This window comes from Perca fluviatilis, chromosome 18, assembly GCF_010015445.1.
Source record: "Perca fluviatilis chromosome 18, GENO_Pfluv_1.0, whole genome shotgun sequence".
In the NCBI taxonomy this organism is placed as follows: Eukaryota; Metazoa; Chordata; class Actinopteri; order Perciformes; family Percidae; genus Perca; species Perca fluviatilis.
Window position 1 is genome coordinate 16260332 of NC_053129.1, and position 19733 is coordinate 16280064.

Genomic DNA, 19733 nt, shown 5'->3' on the forward strand with positions numbered 1-19733 from the left:
GCACATCACAATGTTTTGAATCCTTCCAGAATTCTCAAAATAATCCTCACTGCATCCCCCAAAAAATGTCAAAACCTTTGCACCTTAAACTGCAGCTGTGGAGGGCCATGTCAAAGCCACTGCAGCCAGTTACATTAGATTGCTAGTTTCTGTAGGGCAATCTGGTGGCCAGTTTCAATCCTCCGGCATCACGCTCCTGACTCCCGGCAGTGGAGAGTGAGGCGACGGCATGCAACAAAGGTCATGTACTGGATTTGAGCGAGTGATACCACAGGCTTGTGTGCCTGCCGAGGTGCTAAGATGTGTATCGACGGTGCTGGAAGCTGACCTTGTGCGTGACCACCACTGATGGATGAGCTGATGGGTGTTTGGCCGAATACTGCTGCCTCAATATTTACACACCGGCAGACGGGCAGCAGACAGAATGCTTGACATGAAGGGTGCACACAGAGGCACTTACTTTTCTTTCGGTTTTATTTTAATACACTTCAAACTGCTGTGGTGCTTGCTGCTCCTGTATTGCTATTTACCCCTCAAGGTGAAACGCTCCCCCATTGTTCTCTGAGAACTCATATCCTGTTGATGTAGTTGTTGCTATTGTTGTTGTTGCCGTGAATCCTGATATTCCGCCTGCGCAGTCGTTTTGATCTTGTTACATCAAAGGAGGTCTTGATTTATAATGGAGAGCGACTGCAAAGCAATTCCTCAAGCTTCATTACACATAATTATGAGATGGAGATGTGACTGGTGTCAGAGGAACACCTATGTGGAGGGAAAACAACCATATTTTCAGAATGACACTTAATATTTTGTAGAATGTAACGGATTTTGGAGAGGCTGGGGAAGTTGCTTAGCACAGAAAGGTGTATGAAGGTAGCAACACTTAATATTTAGATGGCAAAAAGCAAGGAAGGTTACAAGGTTTTCAGGTGGGAGCAGTTACAAAATGTAATTTTGCTGTTTGTCATTGCTACAGAGGTGAATTCTATTTCTACTAAAGATTCAACCATCCTGCCATTGCCTTGATAAAACCTCTTGGACAGTCAAAGTTTATAATATTGTCTCGACTCTACTGTAACATAAACATGGTAAGAAACTTGTAAATTGCTCTTATGTTTAATTTTATTCTATTTTACCATACTTCTAATTTTGGTTTCTTATTTTTTGCCACCACATTTTCCTCTCTCTGTATCATTGTTGCCCTTGTTGCCTTGTAATGTTTCTCTTGCTCTTTTATTCTCTCTTTCGCTGCTTTGAACACACGCTCTCTCCGGGGCCATTTGAGTTGCTCAGGGAGCTGTGAAAACGATGTCCGTGTGTTTTTGCGTCTGCATCCTGTGTGTGTGTGTGTGTGTTTGTGTGTGTGTGTGTGTTTGTGTGTGTGTGTGTGCGCATGTGCGTGCGTGCGTGTTCACGTGCAGGGACAGCGGAGGTGGTGGAGCGTGTTAAGTCTTGCTGTAGAAGCCCTTCGACTGGGATGAGGAGCCAAGGGAGGAAGGAGTAAGGAAGGAGGGAAAAATGGATGCTTGGATAGATATATTCATAGATGACAGATGAATGTGTGTGCGGATCGATATTGGGATAGAGGGATTGAGATTTGGATGAATGAATGGATGAAGAGAGGGCAGGGTGATATGAGTTGGGGAAGCAGGGGAGGAGCGGACGATAACAAGAGAGGATGGATCAATGATGGATAGATACCCAAGATGTATGGATGAACAGATGATTAATGGATGAATGGGTCGTTTAACACTGCAACATTATCAGTAATGACCATAGATGGCAGGCAGTGGAGAGAGACAAATATGTTGGGTGTTGACTTTGTGACAGTGAAGTAAATAATGTGTATGTGCTGCAGGCTTTCAGCGGACAGTGGTACTTTAGGGCCTAAATGATCCTTTTGGCTGACTGTCCAACAAGCTAAATAAGAGCAGGAATCCAAAAAGCAGATCAGCAAGCTAATCTGCTAGCATATTTATTGCAGGTCTTGTGTCAATTTCTGCTTCGTTCAAGGTTCATTTATTGTCATTGTACAACACAGGGTTGCACAACGACATGCAGTTATAGTCCCTTAATGCTACGCAAGAAAAAACTAAACAAAAACAGTAGTGCATTTATTGAATTTGCATCAGGATAATATCATTATATGGCTGGCATCTTAAAGTGCCCATATTATGAAAAAAATCACTTTTTTTCTGGGATTTGGGGTGTTATTTTGTGTCTCTGGTGCGCATACAAACTTTGAAAAAAATCCATCCATGCTTTTTGAGTGAGATACGGTTTCTGAATGTATCCTGCCTTCAGTCTCTGGGTGAGCTGTTCAAAATCTGCACGGCTTTCTACGTCACAAGCCGAAACGAGCTGGCTAACCGCAACCATTAGCATGCTAGCGTTAGCATCGTTCTCGATAGCAAAGCACTGCTACAACACACATAAATTCACCATAATCTACAAAAGAACTACTTACATGTGCACCCTCGTTTACAAGTCTCCCTGCAAATCCTGCAGTGTTGTATAAAGTACTAGAAAGTAATACTTGAGTAAAAGTACAAGTATCGTACTAGAAAAAGACTTTGGTAGAAGTGAAAGTTACCTTTTAGAATATTACTTAAGTAAAAGTCTAAAGTATCTGATATATACTGTACCTAAGTATCAAAAGTAATTTTCTGATATTTAATGTACTTAAGTATTTGAAGTAAAAGTAAAAGTTTTTTTGTTTTTTTTAAAGCAAGCGGTTAGAACTTTTATTGTGAACTTTATTGTGGCTTTCTTATAGTAAAGCATAAAGCATATTCAGGGTTCCCATAGATTCTTAATCTCACTCATCAAATCAAAATCACATTCTTTTCTAGGACTTTTCAGGCACAATTCTCTTAAGTTCAAAGAACAAACAGCATATTTTTAGAGCTGACATCCATGTACAGAAACATTTCTTGCTAATACGGCCACGGGTGTATGACATTATCTTCACCACTGCCCTGTTCACCGCTATCGTCGGGGTGGTCGTCTACGATAACGGGAGGTTCTCCAGTAGGTGCTCGTGCTTCCGTGGCGGTTTCAGTTGTGCGTCCTCCTCCTCCTTTAGCAACAAACAAGCGCTGAAATAGAGTGCGCGGCGTATGGAGCGTGCGTAATGCAATCTAGGAGCAGTGATTCGCCAAACCTCCCTTATTGCAGTCGCACACATTTCTTCTAATTTTATTTTTTAGTAACGAGTAACGAAGATGATTAGTGGAAATATAACGGAGTAAAAGTATACATTTTATCTAGGAAATGTAGTGGAGTAAAAGTGAAAGTTGACATAAATTTAAATAGCGAAGTAAAATGAAATTTCTACTTAAGTACAGTAACAAAGTATTTGTACTCTGTTACATTACAACACTGAAATCCTGCCTTGTAACTGACCGAAGCTGGTCTCACTCTGTAGCTAAAACAGAGACCAGGTGAAAAGAAGAGCTGCAGCAGTGAGAGAGAGCTGTGCAGTACAACAAAAATATGGTGTCTTTTGAAAATTAAACCATGTAAACCTATTCTGGTACAACCTTAAAATACAATTATGAACCTGAAAATGAGCATTATATCGGCGCTTTAACAATTCAAAAATTTGACATCAGGGAAACATGTCCATCAACTTTGATGCGTTTGAGCACCAAGTATCATGTAAACACAGAGTCCGCCTCCCCTCGTCCCACCGGAGTCTTCCGCTCTGTCGCCGTGGAACGGGATGCCACGATGGAGCCAAGTCTCTGCGAGATATGGGCCCAACAGTCTCTGAGCTCCCATTGCTGGGCCAGCTCGAGTCCTATTTCATCCATTCCACTTTCCTGCATCTGGACATCAGCCAGGAGCAGGCTGGGTAGTTGAACAGCCCTAGGTCCAAGCTAAGCCAGTCTCCTATCCCGGCTCTCCTCCCGTGACGTGGGCAGTGATCGTCTCAAAGACCACCACACATTATCAAGTCTTCAAGCTTCCTTCCCTGATGTTGATGAGTGTATTTCTGTCTTAGGCCATGTGTGCTCCTGCAACAAAGAACAAAAGACAACAAATTAAAACAAAAATGTAACAAAGTTCGTGGGAACTACTGGCCGCCGCATCTGCATGCACCGCCGTCACATGGCTTTTGAAATTGAGCCTTTCTTTTGCTTTGATGCGATTGGCTCACAGTCAGAGGGAGTGGACAATTGCCAAAAAGTGAAGACATTTGAGAACAGGCCAAAAGCAAAGGTTATTGTACAGTTACTGGCCAATATGGTGTGAGACCTTTATTGATATTTCTACTTAAGATTTACTGTCACTTGGTCAATACAGACTATTCCTCGGGTTCAGAGGTTCGATCCACACAGGGACTAAAGATCACATTTTTAGCCCCGACTTCGTCCATTCATGACTGTTGAAACAAGAGTTTTTGGTTCTGGCAGACATGAAAATGTTTTTACACTTATGCTTAAAAAGTTACATCCTGATTCCTGGCTGATTGTGACTTCTGTAATATTTGGCAGGATAGTTTAAAAGATAAAGAGAAACAGATGTACTGAACAATTCATTTAGCTTCGTATTGCAACTGAAAACAATGTGTGATAATATCATATTAGTGACAGCTGCCGTGTAATACCTTGTATCATGCGACACAAGATAATTAGCCATAGCTTTAACAGTTAAAAAAATATTTTTGACATATTTGAAAATATGTTAAATTGCCTTGGATCAATAGCACTTTCGTATCTTTAAGCTTTAAGGGTAGCAGCGAGGCGCATTGACTTCCTGGAGGCCTATTTTTGAACTTGACAGGCCCAGACTAGCTGTTACGAGTCTTTATGCTAAGCTAACCGTCTCCTGTAGCTTCATATTTTACAGACATAAGGGTGGCATCGATCTTCTGATCTAACTCTCGGCAAGAAAGCACATAAAGGTACTTATAAAAATGTCAAACCTTTTCTTTAAGATGTGTTTTATGTATTTATATATTAGTTTTATGCTACTAACCTTACTGATTAATCAACTATATAGCACATATCTTGTCCTTTATTCAACTAACACACCAAATATACATGACTCAGTGAAGAGTCTTGCTTCCAGTTCCTTCTGCTTCACGAATTTGTAAAAGGCATAAATATCGCTTCCAAGTGCATTTGTGTTTTCAAAACACAAAGATTAAGCACATCATTTTGCAGACCTGATACTTGTTAGCCTCTTCGGTTTGGTAGCATGAAAAAAATAACGGTACAAAAGCGTGTTTTGACAGCAGCTTTCTTATCTGCGTTGGGTCACATTTTCACTGTCGCCTGCCAAAGTCTTCTGTCGCTCCTCCAAAAGCTGCCATTATTTTGATCTATAAATATATTACTTGAGTCTTTGTTCTCTTACACACACAAATGAACATGCACTGCCATGCAAATGCACAAATTCATATCCATGCACTGCCAAGCGTGTACACACACAGACACTGAGATTTAGTTTTGCTGTTCTATGCTCTGATATCTTGCAATATGAATTCAGAGAATCCGCTTCTCCTCACTTGGTCCCTGAAGGCACCAATGAAGAAGAGTTCTGTTTCAGTTTTGAATCCCTTTAAGGACTATAGAAGATGTTGGGTGATGTGTGAGAGCAGAAAGAGCTCAACATTACACTTTCATCTTTACCTGTAATCATTTTGCCATCCCTCTCTCATGCCCTCTCTCCTCCTCCTCCCTCTCAGTATGAATTGATTTAGTCTTATTACCTTACACACCTGCCCTCTGGCTTGGCTCCACTCTTATCTCTCTCTCTCTCTCTCTCTCTCTCTCTCACATAGACACATATACCAACTACTGCCGTCTATTTTTTTCTGCTCCCTCTGTCATACTCACACATACACACACACAGACACAGTAATCAGACCTGGCAATCTCTTGTATTTTTGAATACGGTAGCTAAAGTGAGATACGGATACAGTTTCAGCTTTCAGCCCAGCTCCGTATCAACATATCAGCCAACTGTAGTCACGTCTCACCAAAATAGAAGCACAGTATTGTTTTGAATGTAGGAGACATTGTGGTGGCAGTTGTGTGTGTGTGTGTGTGTGTATGTGTGTGTGGTGGGGGTGGAGGAGTCAAGCTCGGGTCCTCTGGGAACATGAGGGTTCTGTGCAGTATCTTAGCTGTTCCTATGACTGTGCTCTTCTGGACAGAGATCTCAGATGTTGTTCCTAGAATTTTCTGGAGCCACTGTCCCAGTTTGGGGGTTACAGCCCCGAGTGCTCCGATTACCACTGGAACCAGTGTTGCCTTCGCTTTGCACATCTTCTCTAGCTCCTCTCTAAGCCCTTGGTATTTTTCAAGCTTCTCACGTTCCTTCTTCTTGATGTTGCTGTCGCTTGGGATTGCTACATCTACCACAACTGCCTTTGTCATGGTTTGTCAACCATCATGATGTCCGGTTGGTTAGCCATTACCATTTTATCAGTCTGGATCGGGAAGTCCCACAGGATCTTAGCTCTGTCATTTTCTGCCACTTTTGGAGATGCCTTGCACTTTGACCTTGAAGCTTCTAGCCCATACTCGGCACGGACGGCCCATACTCGGCACAGATGTTCCTGTACACTATGCCAGCCACTTGGTTATGGCATTCCAGCCTGCATTTTACACCCAGCTGTTATGTGCTGGACTGTCTCTGGGGCATCTTTGCACAGCCTGCACCTGGGGTCCTGTCTGGTATGGTAGACCCCGGCCTCTATTAAACTTGTTCTTGTGCTGCCATGATTAGTGCTCTCTTTCAGTGTTAAGCCTGTCTGTTCTTGGGGCTTGGTACCCAACCTTGGATTGTAGGGGGGGTGATGACATCCCCCCGCTGACATTGCGTCCTGGCTCCCCCTTGCCGTAGCATCTTTGTTGTACGTCTTCAATCTGTAGTTGTGATATCAGTCTGCGACTGCGGATATAGGAACACTGAGCTAGTAGTTGTTTCTTGGTTAGCTTAGATGTTGGGTTTCGAAGTAACCATTGGTCCCACATTCTCTTCATGTAACCCCTTTCCCTGGGTTCACTTGTGTAGTATTCCAGTAGTTCCATATTCTCCGCCCTAGTGTCGATCTCATACTCGAGGCAGGCAGATAGCATCAAAGGTCTTGCCAAAGTACCCACACTGGATTCGATGTTAGCCACGTTCTGAGTGGGATTCAAACCCCGCCCTAACCACGTCCTAGCCACACCCTGGCTGGAATTCGAACCGCCAGTGTCCTGCTGAAGGACCCACTGTTAGCCAGACCCAGAGCGGGTTTGGAACTCCGCCCTAGCCACGCCCCCGGGTAGCTCAGTGGGTAACACCATTGACCTTCGTGCAGCAGAGCAAGAATCAAATCTATACTGCTACATCCTGTGTAGCCAAATTTATATCATATCACGAGGCATCTCTACCAGTGTGCAGTAGTTACTATCCTGCCCACGTCTAACAGAAGCAGCACATTTAAAAACAAAAAAAACACATAACCTGAACAAACAACAAAACAAATTAAAGCAAATCTCTCTTCTGAATCCGACATAATCATTCACTGAGTCAGATGAAAGCAAGCCAATATCATTCGGTAATCTGTGGGCCTTTTGCAGTGCGGAGGACATGATTGATTGAAATAAAAGGAGATGATGCGTAATGCCGACAGTGTCAGCTGTCCAATCCCCAGAAAGGATTTTATGATTGATGGCAGGCAGTAGCATTTAGAAGTCTCACTCCTCTGCAATGCACTCTCAGCACTCACAGTGATTACATCTGAGAGTGTGTGTGTGTGTGTGTGTGTGTGTGTGTGTGTGTGGTTGTGCGCTTGCGTGTGTGTGTGGAGTTAGTGTGTATTAGAGACCTGGGAACAAGAGGAATGTAGCAGTGAAGTGTGTGATTCTGAGTGTGTGATTCTGCATGTGGTGGGTTGATTACGGTGTCGAGCGTCTGCCTGTTTGCATGTATTTGTGTGTGTGTGTGTGTGTGTGTGTGTGTGTGTGTGTAAAGGTGATGGTGCAGTCTGTCCAAGTGTGATTTTGTGTGCTGCTTTGGAGTGCCAGTGGTGATAATTTGGGACTAAAGAAGGGAGAGAGGCAGTGAAGGACAAGTGAGGATGTAGCAGAAAGGGATAGATGTTGGGGGGAATAAGTCTGGGATTGAGGGATGCATAGGAAGGATGAGACAAATAAACAGGCACCAGCAGGTCCGAGGAACAAACGGAAGGCGTGGAGGATGGATGGGTGGTTAAATAAAGTTGCAGCAGATGGGGACAGGGAGACAAGGTGGTATGAAGGGGAGGAAAGGATTGATAAGCACAGAGAGATGTAGGAAGAAAGGAAGGAAGGGAAGAGGTAAATTGATGCAGGTATAGGAACCTATACCTGCAGAGAGGGAGTAATGTCCGAGCAGAGATATAGGAAGATGGGTCACAGAGGGGATGGAGGAAAAGAGGGAGGAGGAAGGAAAAAGAGAGGAGTGAAGGACACATAAAGGTGTAACAAAAGGGAATGAACAGGTAAGATTGAGAAAGGAATAGGAGGAGGGGAAATGTGCTGATGGGTGGGAAGCTTTAGTGATGTGTTTACTGCAAGTGGTTTGTGTGTGGCTTAGCCCTGTTACCGAGACTCAACAGTCACCTCAGCAAATGCCGAAAAATGAAGTCATATTCCAACATGGCATCATGACTTGATGATCTTTACTGGGTAAATATACACGGCAACTTTCTTAAGGGCCGGGACACATCAGGCCGATTATCAGCCGTGGGACAGTCTGGCGAGGTCAGTGACTCAAATCTGTTCGGTGTGTCCCGTGCCGTCGTCCGTCTGGGGGGCTGTCGGCGTTCATTTTGGCCGACCTGACGTGTTCGGTCGCCGGCAGGGCAGTCGGGACTCAGCCGGAAATGACGAGCGGAATGAGGTGACTAGAATCTCTCAAAATCTGATGAAAATCTTTTAAACTTTGTTTAAAACCTTTGTTGAGCTGAAATGAAGACAGATTCAGCAACTGCATGGCCTATTTCTCGCTTAAAATGTTTTCAGAAACATTTTAGTACTATTTTAGTACAATATGAGATCGTATTCTGAACGGCCGCCATGACAGTCCGGCTTTCAATATCCGGAGAAAACAAACCCATGTGACGCGTTCGTCCAATCAGCTGCCGGTTTTCATTTCTTGGGCAACATTACAGATTAGCGCCGCCTGCTGTTATTGAGATGTATTACGTCTCGTCTTCTCTCGTCTTTTTGGTCTGTTCTGTGGCAGTTTTTTGGACCTCGGGGACGCGACTGATCATATCAATGGGGTTTTCTGTCAACGGTCGGCCGTCGGCTATATGTGTCCTGGCTCTAAGCCTTCGTGAGAACGTGTTATCGCGAGAAGAACGTGTTATCGTGAGAAGTACATGTTATCGTGAGAATAACGTGTTATCGTGAGAAGAAATCTACGGTTGGGTTTAGGAAAAGAAGAACCTCTGCAGATTTTCGCCCTTTCATACTACTCGCTACGGCGTAAATTCACACGCAATCGTAAGGTAATGTAAGTCAATGGAGGCCAAACGGCATTGATAAACACGCTAAAAAGCGAGTATGCGTCTTGATAACACAGCAATAATGGCATACGAATTGGCGTGTCATACATACGCCATTTCATGAGATCAGTCTGCATATTCAAGTGATAAAGCCCTCTAGCAGCCAGCAGAATTGGACTATTGTGCATTGTGAGAAAAGCAAAGGAGGAAGTAGTGTGATGTTGTTATAGTACCACAAAGTCGGCAGAGGGAGGAGGTTGGAGTGCAAAACAAAACTTCAGACTTTAATATTTGAGTGAAACCCACCCCCCCCCCCCCTATATATTTGAGTGAGCTGTTTGTTTCCTACCGACAGTCTACAATAGTTTCTTTTAACTATCATTCCCTAACCATAACCAATTGGTTGTTATTGTAACCATGACGGTTAATTTCCCTCTAACCTTACTGAATAAGTAACCCAAACCAACATTTTTCCTTAACCAAGTTGTTTTTGTGTCTTAACTTAACCAAAACGTAACCATCACTTTATGTAATAACTACTGTATATCTCCCTGACAACTTCGCAAACTCCATCAGCTGAGGAAGGCCATGAGTTAAAGGAAGCATGTGTTGCTAACGTTTTTGGTCAAGCTGCGTTTCCAAGGTCAAGAGTGAACCCTCCACTTTTACTTACAGCTCAGTTTTCATTAATCCGTTCCAAAACTCAGTGAGAACACATTGTTATCACATTAAAACCTCCATTTATACCTACAGCATTTAGTTAAACAACAAAAAGCAGTGTTCCTTTTCTATCACAGAAAGGTTGTGAAGAAGTGTCAGATGCTTAAACACTTATTCTGTAGTAAACACAGTAAATTGTAAATCATGTATGCACAGACCTGGCACTGACTACTTGATTAGTTTCCCACAAGAACAAAGAAAGAAAAGTTGTAATGTGGCTCAACCAAAGTTCATTGTTTTAAACACGACAGGTCTCATTACACTTACAGACAGTGCTCATCATCCGACTGTAATTAAGTCATTAAGTTTTATTGAAAGTTTGTTCATACCCACTAAAAAACTGTCTAATTCATGAGAAACTGTTTTGCATAGTTAAAAATGCATGGTCCTTTGTGTAAAGTCATTCTTGTATTGTTCTTATTTCATTACAGCTGTCTCCTTGAATAATGAGAAATTATGTTATGAAAATTACTGGGTTGTGTTTTTCCAACTACTCAAAAAGTTATTTTAGATTTAGTCTTTTTTTGAAACTATACTATTAAAAATGTGACCCTCAACGTGATTGTGAGTGAGTGTGTGAATACTGTAAATCATCTTGAGGTGTGTGCGTGCGTGCGTGCGTGCGAGCATCTGTGCGTGTATGCGTGCGTGCGTGCATGTGCACAAATTCATCAGTTATGTTTCTTCATTTGCACAAAGAGAAAGAAATCTGGAAGATGTCGGAAATCTCAGATGCCTGTTGAAACCAGGGCCATAGCTACCAATGAGGATAGTGGTATTATATAATATATATAATCTCAGGCTCATAATTGTCTGCAAAACATTGCTCACTTGTGGAACAGTTAGGAGGTTAAATAAAAGTGAATGGTCCAAGCTAATAAGATAGCGTTAGCAGTAGCATCCTCCATTTTTGGACTCTCTAGCTCTCTGTCCCCTCTGGGGATCAAAGTTAACCAAAGTTGCATTGCGATTAATGAAAATCCATGAGCCGTGGTGACTCTATTGGAATGAATTGAAATGGGGAAAAGGTGTGCTGTTGTTACTTGGATATCATCATCAACAGAGTGAGCATATTAAGTAGGTTATTTTAGGTCAAAGTCCTTCATAATTCTTTATATTGTAAGTAATGCTGCTAGTAGTTTGGAAGTCCACCCATGCTGTAAGCACAGCATGTATGTGGGAGAAGGAGAAACATTTTACAATCTGCTCCTTCTTTTATTATTTGCTCTACTTATTATAACAGCATCAGCGTGGCAGTGCTCCAGCAGCTCCACAGAATTGACTTCCCCAGTTTTTAGCACCCAATTTTCAGGGAAAGAAATTGCGTCTTTGAAACTTTTCGAACACAAAAGAAGAGCCCCCACGCTGCACCTTTTGAATTAAAAATCAATACCAAATTAATTTTGCTACAGTTTGCTGTGCAGTTTTGTTTCAAACATGGATCATGAGTCATTCTGAGACCATTTCAGCATTGCACTGCAGAGGCTATCTGACAAGAACCATATTGGACCCACAGTTTAACATGCAGCTTAACAGGACAAAATCCACCCGTCATCACTGCATGCATCTAGTGCAGTCCCTGCAACTGAACACTACTAGAAGCTTGTGTGAGTGAATGTGTTTTTAAATTGGCAGTAGTTTTATTTCTTACAGAAAGGGGAAATAAAACCTGCTGGAGAACTTAAATATTTCCTCTGAGCTCATTATAGCTCTCAGATCCATGTTCTATACTCAACATTTAGTCTTAATGACATTTTCATTTAATAAACGTCCTTCTTTTGCTGAGAAGTATTACACATTAGTTATTCAATATCCTTGTGATTATTAAGAGCGGAAACTGAGCAGCTAGCGTTTTTTTAAATAATATATTTTGCTATGTTTATGCCTCGTATCTACACTGCTACGGGGTTTCTAAGCCCCTAAAACTGAAATGCTGCAGACCCCATTTTGGTTTGAAAACTCCAGGGTTCGGTGTGGACGGGCACAAATGAAGACCTTTGGAAAAGACGATGTCTTATCGGTTAGGTAGGCCTACATACCTTTTAGTAACAAATTCCACCTCGTCGTCGGTCCAAGTAAATCAGCCATTGTTGTTCTTTCTCCAAAGAATTTTCTTTATTTTTAAATCATACATCCATGATTTTCAACCAAAGAGTAACATTAGACAATCTGCTTCCTGTTTACACCGTGTGTACACAGTGTACGCGAATGGTCATGTGATATGCGTTGTCAGACGTGTTCATAAGGATGGAGATTAGTTTTGCTACGTAGCCTAAGCGCTTGTGTGGACGGGGATTGTTTTTGTTTAAAAATGAAAACGTAGTAGTGTGGACAGCAGTGAGCACCAAAGCTGATGCCAAAGATTCTAATCTGAAGCGTAAAAGCCATTAGTTATTATGATAATTACATTAATTTTAAATCAGTAAAGGTTCCCAGCGCAACATTCCAACAGTTCTTATCCCAAATAGCCACTAAAACAAAGTGCGGGACTTCCTGTGTGTACCATTAGGTTAATGAAAAAACAAACATGCAAACACTCTTTCCCTCTTCTTCTTTGTCTGTGTTGACAAAAAAAAAAAAAAACAGTAGAGACTTTGTAAGAGCTCTTGTTTAGCACAGCTAGGACTGTTTTTGAAGGCTAAAGAGTAATATCTTTAAGTAGTGTGTCAGTTGGAGTGGCCAGTTGGCTTCACAGAGGATGGACACAGGCACAGATGCTGAAACACACACACACACACACACACACACACACCCACACACACACACACACACACACACACACACACACACACACACACACACACACACACACACATCCATTTGATGGATTGAAGTGGTTGATAAATCACATTACAGACAAGCATTTAGAGGACCACGCAAACAGTACTTTAGGCAGCAACTCTGGCATCATACACTCAAACACACAGTAACTTATTTGCCGGGTTTAATATGAAATAGAGCTGAAACAATTAGTAATCGTAACAAAGTGTTTATTCGTTCAAGTAATTTATCAAGAAAATGTACTATTCTACGGTCTCAAATGAAAGGATTCGCTACTTTTCGCAGTTTTATATTTTTTAAAGGACGTAAAAGTACCAACAAAAACCCCCTGACTTTTCACTATTTTTTTACAATTTTTTAGTTAATCAAACAATTAACAATGAAACTAATCACTAGTTACAGCCTAATATAAGGTATCAGTTTATTTATCAAAGTTCCCTGTGAATTAATTAGTGCTGTGATTTCATCTTGTCATGATTCAGCAAGCACCTGCAGCCCTAGTTTGTCCTACAAATGAATCAGTTTCTCTGAAGCTATGCCAGAAACAACGTAGAAAACAAATCACAGGTAATTGATGGATTTGTGGACAACCCGGTTTGGAAACCAGGCCAAGTATGCCAGGAAAGCAGAAACCAGGCTCGTCCAGCTCAGTCCTGAACTGAAAACACGTTTGGCCTAATGGGAAACACTGTCTGTTTGGCCTGTAGTAGCAGGTAGCTGCAGAGGCTTCCAGATTTACAGCACCATAAATGGCTTAAGTGCAATCTGCTTGTGGGCGTTTTTTGTACAATAAACACACAGACGAGGCTTCATGTCCACACACACCAGGACCAAGTGCAGGCTGGATGTGCTCCACTGACAGCAAATAGGCGATCAGCAGTGTGGCCTCGGTGATAGCAGCCAGAGTAATATTATGGAAATATGGCCACATTTTCTGCTTCATAACAGTGAGCAAGAGGACATAAAGCACCCGGCGCCCATTGATGCTATGAGCGCTGTGAGGACAATGAAGCTCATTTAAATAAGGTGACAAAGTTGGCAGGCAGTTCATTGTCAGCTGGGACACCACAGGTGCTTTTCATGTCTCCCATTCAGCCCGGGACACAGAGTTAATTTAGTCTTGGCCCACGACCAAAACACAATAAACCACACTGATGCTATTGTCTCCTGACTTACTGAAGGAGCTGAAACCTTTTAGGGAATAGTTTGTGTTGTAAAAGTCTACCTGGCTGTTTTCAAGCTCCAGTCAGTTCTAGGATACAATAAACTAACATGCAACTCACACGCTTTCAGGTTTTGTATTATGTATTGACTAAAAGTAATCGTCGTTACCAAAACTTGTGCATGTGTTACATGCACACACACACACACACACACAACCACCAATGATGTGGTTGATTTAATTTGGCTCTCATGAGGTTATTCAGAGAGAACATCTACTTACCATTGTGTTTGTGTGTGTGTGTGTGTTTGTGTGTGTGTGTGTGTGTGTGTGTGTGTGTGTGTGTGTGTGTGTGTGTGTGTGTGTTTTGATGTGTTTTGATGTGTTAGTGCAGCCCTAATGTTTCTTAGCCTGCTGGGCGTCCATCTGTGGGTTTGCCTGGTGTCATTTCCACCCTACAAATCTCGCTACTCCTCTCTCACACACACACACACACACACACACACACACACACACACACACACACACACACACACATTAAACACTCACCATGTGCACTACCATTACATTGCTAATGCACACAGAAATCAGACAAAATCCAGGCTCATACAATGAACCGCACTCTAAACATGCAGACATTAACGAACACGCACCGCTTCCACACACACACACACACACACACACACACACACACACACACACACACACACACACACACACACACACACACACACACAACGAGAGCCCCTGGGTGCTATAGAGGTCCTCCTTATACTTCCTATTCATCATGCAGCAGTTGAACCCCCCTCGTTCTAACCAACACACACACACACACACACACACACACACACACACACACACACAACAAACATTTTATCCTCATAAAAGCATTGCCTGCATAGATTGGCCATTAAGATATAAGAGTGTACGAAAGGAAAACCACTGGTGGGCTGATAATTCATTTACAAACTGACTGAGGGATGCTACTGTGCTACCGTGTGCGTGTGTGTGTGTGTGTGTGTGTGTATGTATGTGTGTGTGGGGGGGGTGAATAGTAACACAGAAGCTGATTAGGAGAGGGAGTGAAGAACGGAGGCGTGGGGTGAGAGGAGGATAGATGAGGAAGGAGAGATAATGGAAGCGGAGGCAAGAAGGAAAGAGAGAGAGAGGCTGATAGAAAAAGAAAAGGAAATGATTAAGGAGAAAGAGAGAAAAGAAGGGTAAAGAAAAAACTGATAAGCAAAAAGCAAGACAGAGGGACTTTTCATAAAGGAAAGAAAAAAATTGAGAAGAGAGAAAGGGAGAGCCTGGGAGGGTTGAAAGATAAAGAAGGCTGGAAAAGGCAATGGCCAAACCATCAAGGAGCCAGGAGAGGAAAAGCAAAAGAACAAAAAGCGTTTGCACAAATTGTATAACTCCTGACATGTGTTTGAAAACACTGCAGCTATAAAGTACAGTTCACTGCAAATTTTTGAATGTTCAACCATGGGGCTTTAAAAAAAAAAAAAAAGTAACCTTTATTTATCCAGGTAAGTTGATTGAGAACAAATTCTCATTTGCAACGACGACCTGTCACATTCACACAGTTCCACATTCATACCTGGAAGCTGCCCAGTACAACCACAGTCTGATCGTTAACACTTTACTTGAAGGTATCGATATAATCGTGACATGACACTGTCATAACAATGACATGACACTGTCATGAACGTTATAAACAAGTCATAAACGTTTATGACTTCTGTGTCATTCGTTTTTTGTCATGACAAGTTGACATTGTTTGGGTTGTCTAATCAAAGTGACATTACCAGAAGTTGTCTTGGTCATGACAAGTTGACATTAAATTAGTTTGGGATGTCCTTATTAAGACAACTTGACATTAAAAAGGATGACATTATGTCAAGTTGTCATGACAAAGACATCCTCTGGTAATGGTATCCTGGTTAATGTCAAGTTGTCATTACAAAGACATCCCAAACAAATGTAATGTCAACTTGTCATAATCAAGACAACCCAAAGAATGTCAACTTGTCATGACAAAAACCGAATGACACTTAATGACAGAAGTCTTAAACATTTATGACTTGTTTATAACGTTTATGACACCTTCACGACAGTGTCATGTCATAGTTATGATAGTGTCATGTCACGATTATGTCGATACCTTCAGGTAAAGTTTTACCGTCAGATCTGCTGGCCACTGAGCAGCTCCACTGGAGCCGTTGGGGTTAAGGGCCTTGCTCAAGGGCACCTCAAGCTTTTTACCCCTAACAGCTCAAAAATCCATCACAGAGTTCTGAATAATATATCACAACTATAATTAGAAATTTAAAGGACCCCCCCCCCCCTCCTCTATCATTGAACAAGTGATCTAATCCAAACGATGGCTGTCCAGCTCTGTTGTCTTCTCGTCTCTTATGTGCTTTCGTCGAAATCAGTCCAGTTAAGATCAAAGCGGCAGAGCAGATAGAACATATTGAGACAAATGCAAGCCTTTCATACGTTCTGCTTGCCTCTGATAATGTCAGCGTTTCTTTGGTCGGGCTGAATCAGACGGAAAAAGGCAATCTGACAGACGGATAGAGGAAGAGAAGGTTTTTCAAAAGAAAGCAGTGGGGAAGACAAAGACGTCAAAGTATAAAGAATGAAGTAAAATATATTTGCTACTACATAGTTTGTTTAATAAGGCAGAGATAGAGACCATGCAAGGGGCACAAGAAATAGAAAAAGAAAGCATTTTTTTTTCCAATAATATGTATGATATTAATTATTGTCAGTTGGTCAATCACAGGAAATAACTGTAAAGAGCTTCTGCTGCAACCGGCAATTATTACTAATGACACATTCAGCTCAGTATCAGCCCAGGGCAGACACAGTCACACACACACACACACACACACACACGTTCTTTTTTGAGGCAGTCTAATGATATCTGATTGATAGTCTGCTGAGAGAGAATGTCCTCCAGCCCCGTGTGTGTGTGTGTGTGTGTGTGTGTGTGTGTGTGTGTGTGTGTGTGTGTGTGTGTGTGTGTGTGTGTGTGTGTGTGTGTGTGTGTGTGTGTGTGTGTGTGTGTGTGTGTGTGTGTGTGTGGCTCTATGTAGCCTATCCATGGTGTCTGGCTTTTGTTTTGTGTGTGTGCTTAGTTGCGTGTATTTGGATTTGTGGGGACTTGAATGCATGTGGGTGTATTGTTGTGTGTGTGCACCATTCAGATGCTATAAATAACCCTCCCTCTGTCTGTATTTTGGGTTGGGGACAAGCCATCAATTGTACATCACAGTCTAAGAGTATACCTAGATCTGCTGTGACAAGCTCCAACTATTTTATCCTCTTTCGAAAAATGGAAAAAGTCTAAATCGTTACTTATCAGTTATCAATTATCCTTCTAAAAACGTATCCCATATCAATCAAAATCAAAAGCAACTTCTGGCCAGTTAAAGAATTTTCAAATGATAATGCCAGCATTTCAAGTCAGACCTTTTTTTTCCATTGTCGTTTTCAGGCAAAGAGACAGCAGTGCCCAGCTGACAGAAAACAAAAGAGCAACGGCAGAAATAGATAGAGACAGAGGGGCGGACAGTCACAGACAGAGAGGGAAGATCTGTTGAAATACCAAACTGATTAGCCGGTGTTTCTGACATTTAAATGCCACGTTTACATAAAGAAATATTTCCTAAGAATATTAATCACTCCAGTTAATTCACAAGGAGATGCGAAATGGATCCCCGGTGCTTGTGGCAGGACAAAGGGGCAGAGGGAAGAGGGACAAGTACAGAGGGAACATTGGCCGAATGGTGCATTATTAGAATGAATGGCAATGTACAATATTCATCTATGTTGAAATTACCCTTCTTTATTATCAGACAAAGACACAGGTATTTTGATGACCTTCAAAACCCAATGGTGTTCAACAAACATGATGGGACCAACAAAACAACAACATCTAGTTAATAGCTTTTATCCAAAGTACCGTAAAGTACAAGGAATGCAAACGTTGTCAGCGTACAGTAGGTTGTTTCTGTGTAAAATGGAACCTCTGGCAACGTCATATTTTAAGTCAATGGTCCGAACAGGGCACAGCCCATTTAGTTAATAGGTGAAATCACGTTGTCTACTTCGAAACATCTTTATCTCAATTGCTGGGCTGAAACAACTTCTCAACATGTGGTGCTCTGACACTTGTTTCAAGTGTGCAAGAAGCTGAATGTATTGCAGCATTGAAGCACTTTTGTCAGTGACATTCCAAGCTGAGAATAAAAAAGACAGAAGAACAAGAAGAAGAGAAGCAGACACAGTGACAGAAAAAAAGTAATTCCAGCAGCAGAAAGATTTATGGAAGGTCTATCAGTCTGTCTTTCCGATGACATTCCATTTAAGTATGTCGGACGTCCGTGGGACTAAAATTGCAGTTACAATTTGGTCAGGTGCTCGGGCTTATTATTGCAAATTAGGCGAGAAACTAGATCTTGCCTGTGGGCCAGCAGTTGCTCATCACAGTTCTAAGTAGCCTGTCTAGAGCTGTAGCATAGAGATGAGTGACCATAATGACAGCCTGCGAGTGCTCCTCTACAACACAGCTTTCATTAACAAACTGCCATCTTGATCCATTTTGGTTGTTCCACATGACACTTCTGGGTACTTACAGGGTGTTGCTAACTGGCTAACACTGCTTCCATCCTCTCTTTCCATCTGTTGACAGCTGTGGCAGCAAGATATACTGTATAAAAGTTGACATTATGACGGGCTGACAAAAGTGCAAAACAGATGAACCAAATGCGTATCATCTGGACCAGGATCCACTGTTTGAGCTGTGACAAGTGTTGGGTCTGACTGATTTGTTTGGCCTATATGCAGTGTGCTATAATGATGACAGATGTTTTGCTACAACAGAAGAAAGAAAGGACTTTTATATTCCTTCTCATCTTATTCATTTTATGTATTGTTAAATCACATTTTTAGGCCTACTTAATGTAAAGGCAATAATGCATGTTGTACCATTCAAATGATAATATGGCTTAAGCATACTCCTCTAGTGTAAAATTATTTCATGAGTCTGAATTTCATTGGTGTGTTTTGGGTACGTTCACACTGAGCTTTACTTTATCTTCAATGGGGCAGGTACACTACTATAGTTTTTTTGGGTTGGTCAGAACAATGCCATTCGTCCTTCGGTGCAGAAACTGCCTCAGGTCATTGGTCTTAAACCTCTTCTAATGGACAGAGGTGATTTGGGTTTCTACTCTCCACACATTTTGACATACCATGCAACTTCAAAAACGACTTTTTGAGCCAATCAGTTCAGTTATTTAGTTATTTAGTTTTGTTTTGTGAGCTACCGTGAACTGATCAAATATACCTAAACCGTACGCTCATCATAGCAACCATTCCCGACATTACATTACAATATACAAAGTGATCACTCCTTCTGTTTCTAGAACCCTTTTTAAATCTATTTAGATGAAGTCCAGTTCCAGTCTCAGACCACCAGAGAAGTTCATTAAAGCTTAAGTCACCAATAGAAACTTTCTGATGACCACACAACGATACACCATAACAACACTTTTTAGCTTTTTA

General features: G+C 41.8%; 1 protein-coding gene across 1 annotated transcript in view; it reads left to right on the forward strand.

Annotated features, from left to right (window-relative positions):
• nkain2 (sodium/potassium transporting ATPase interacting 2) overlaps positions 1-19733 on the forward strand; it is an 87322-nt gene that overhangs the window by 12238 nt on the left and 55351 nt on the right. The gene's annotated exons all lie outside the window — the stretch shown is intronic.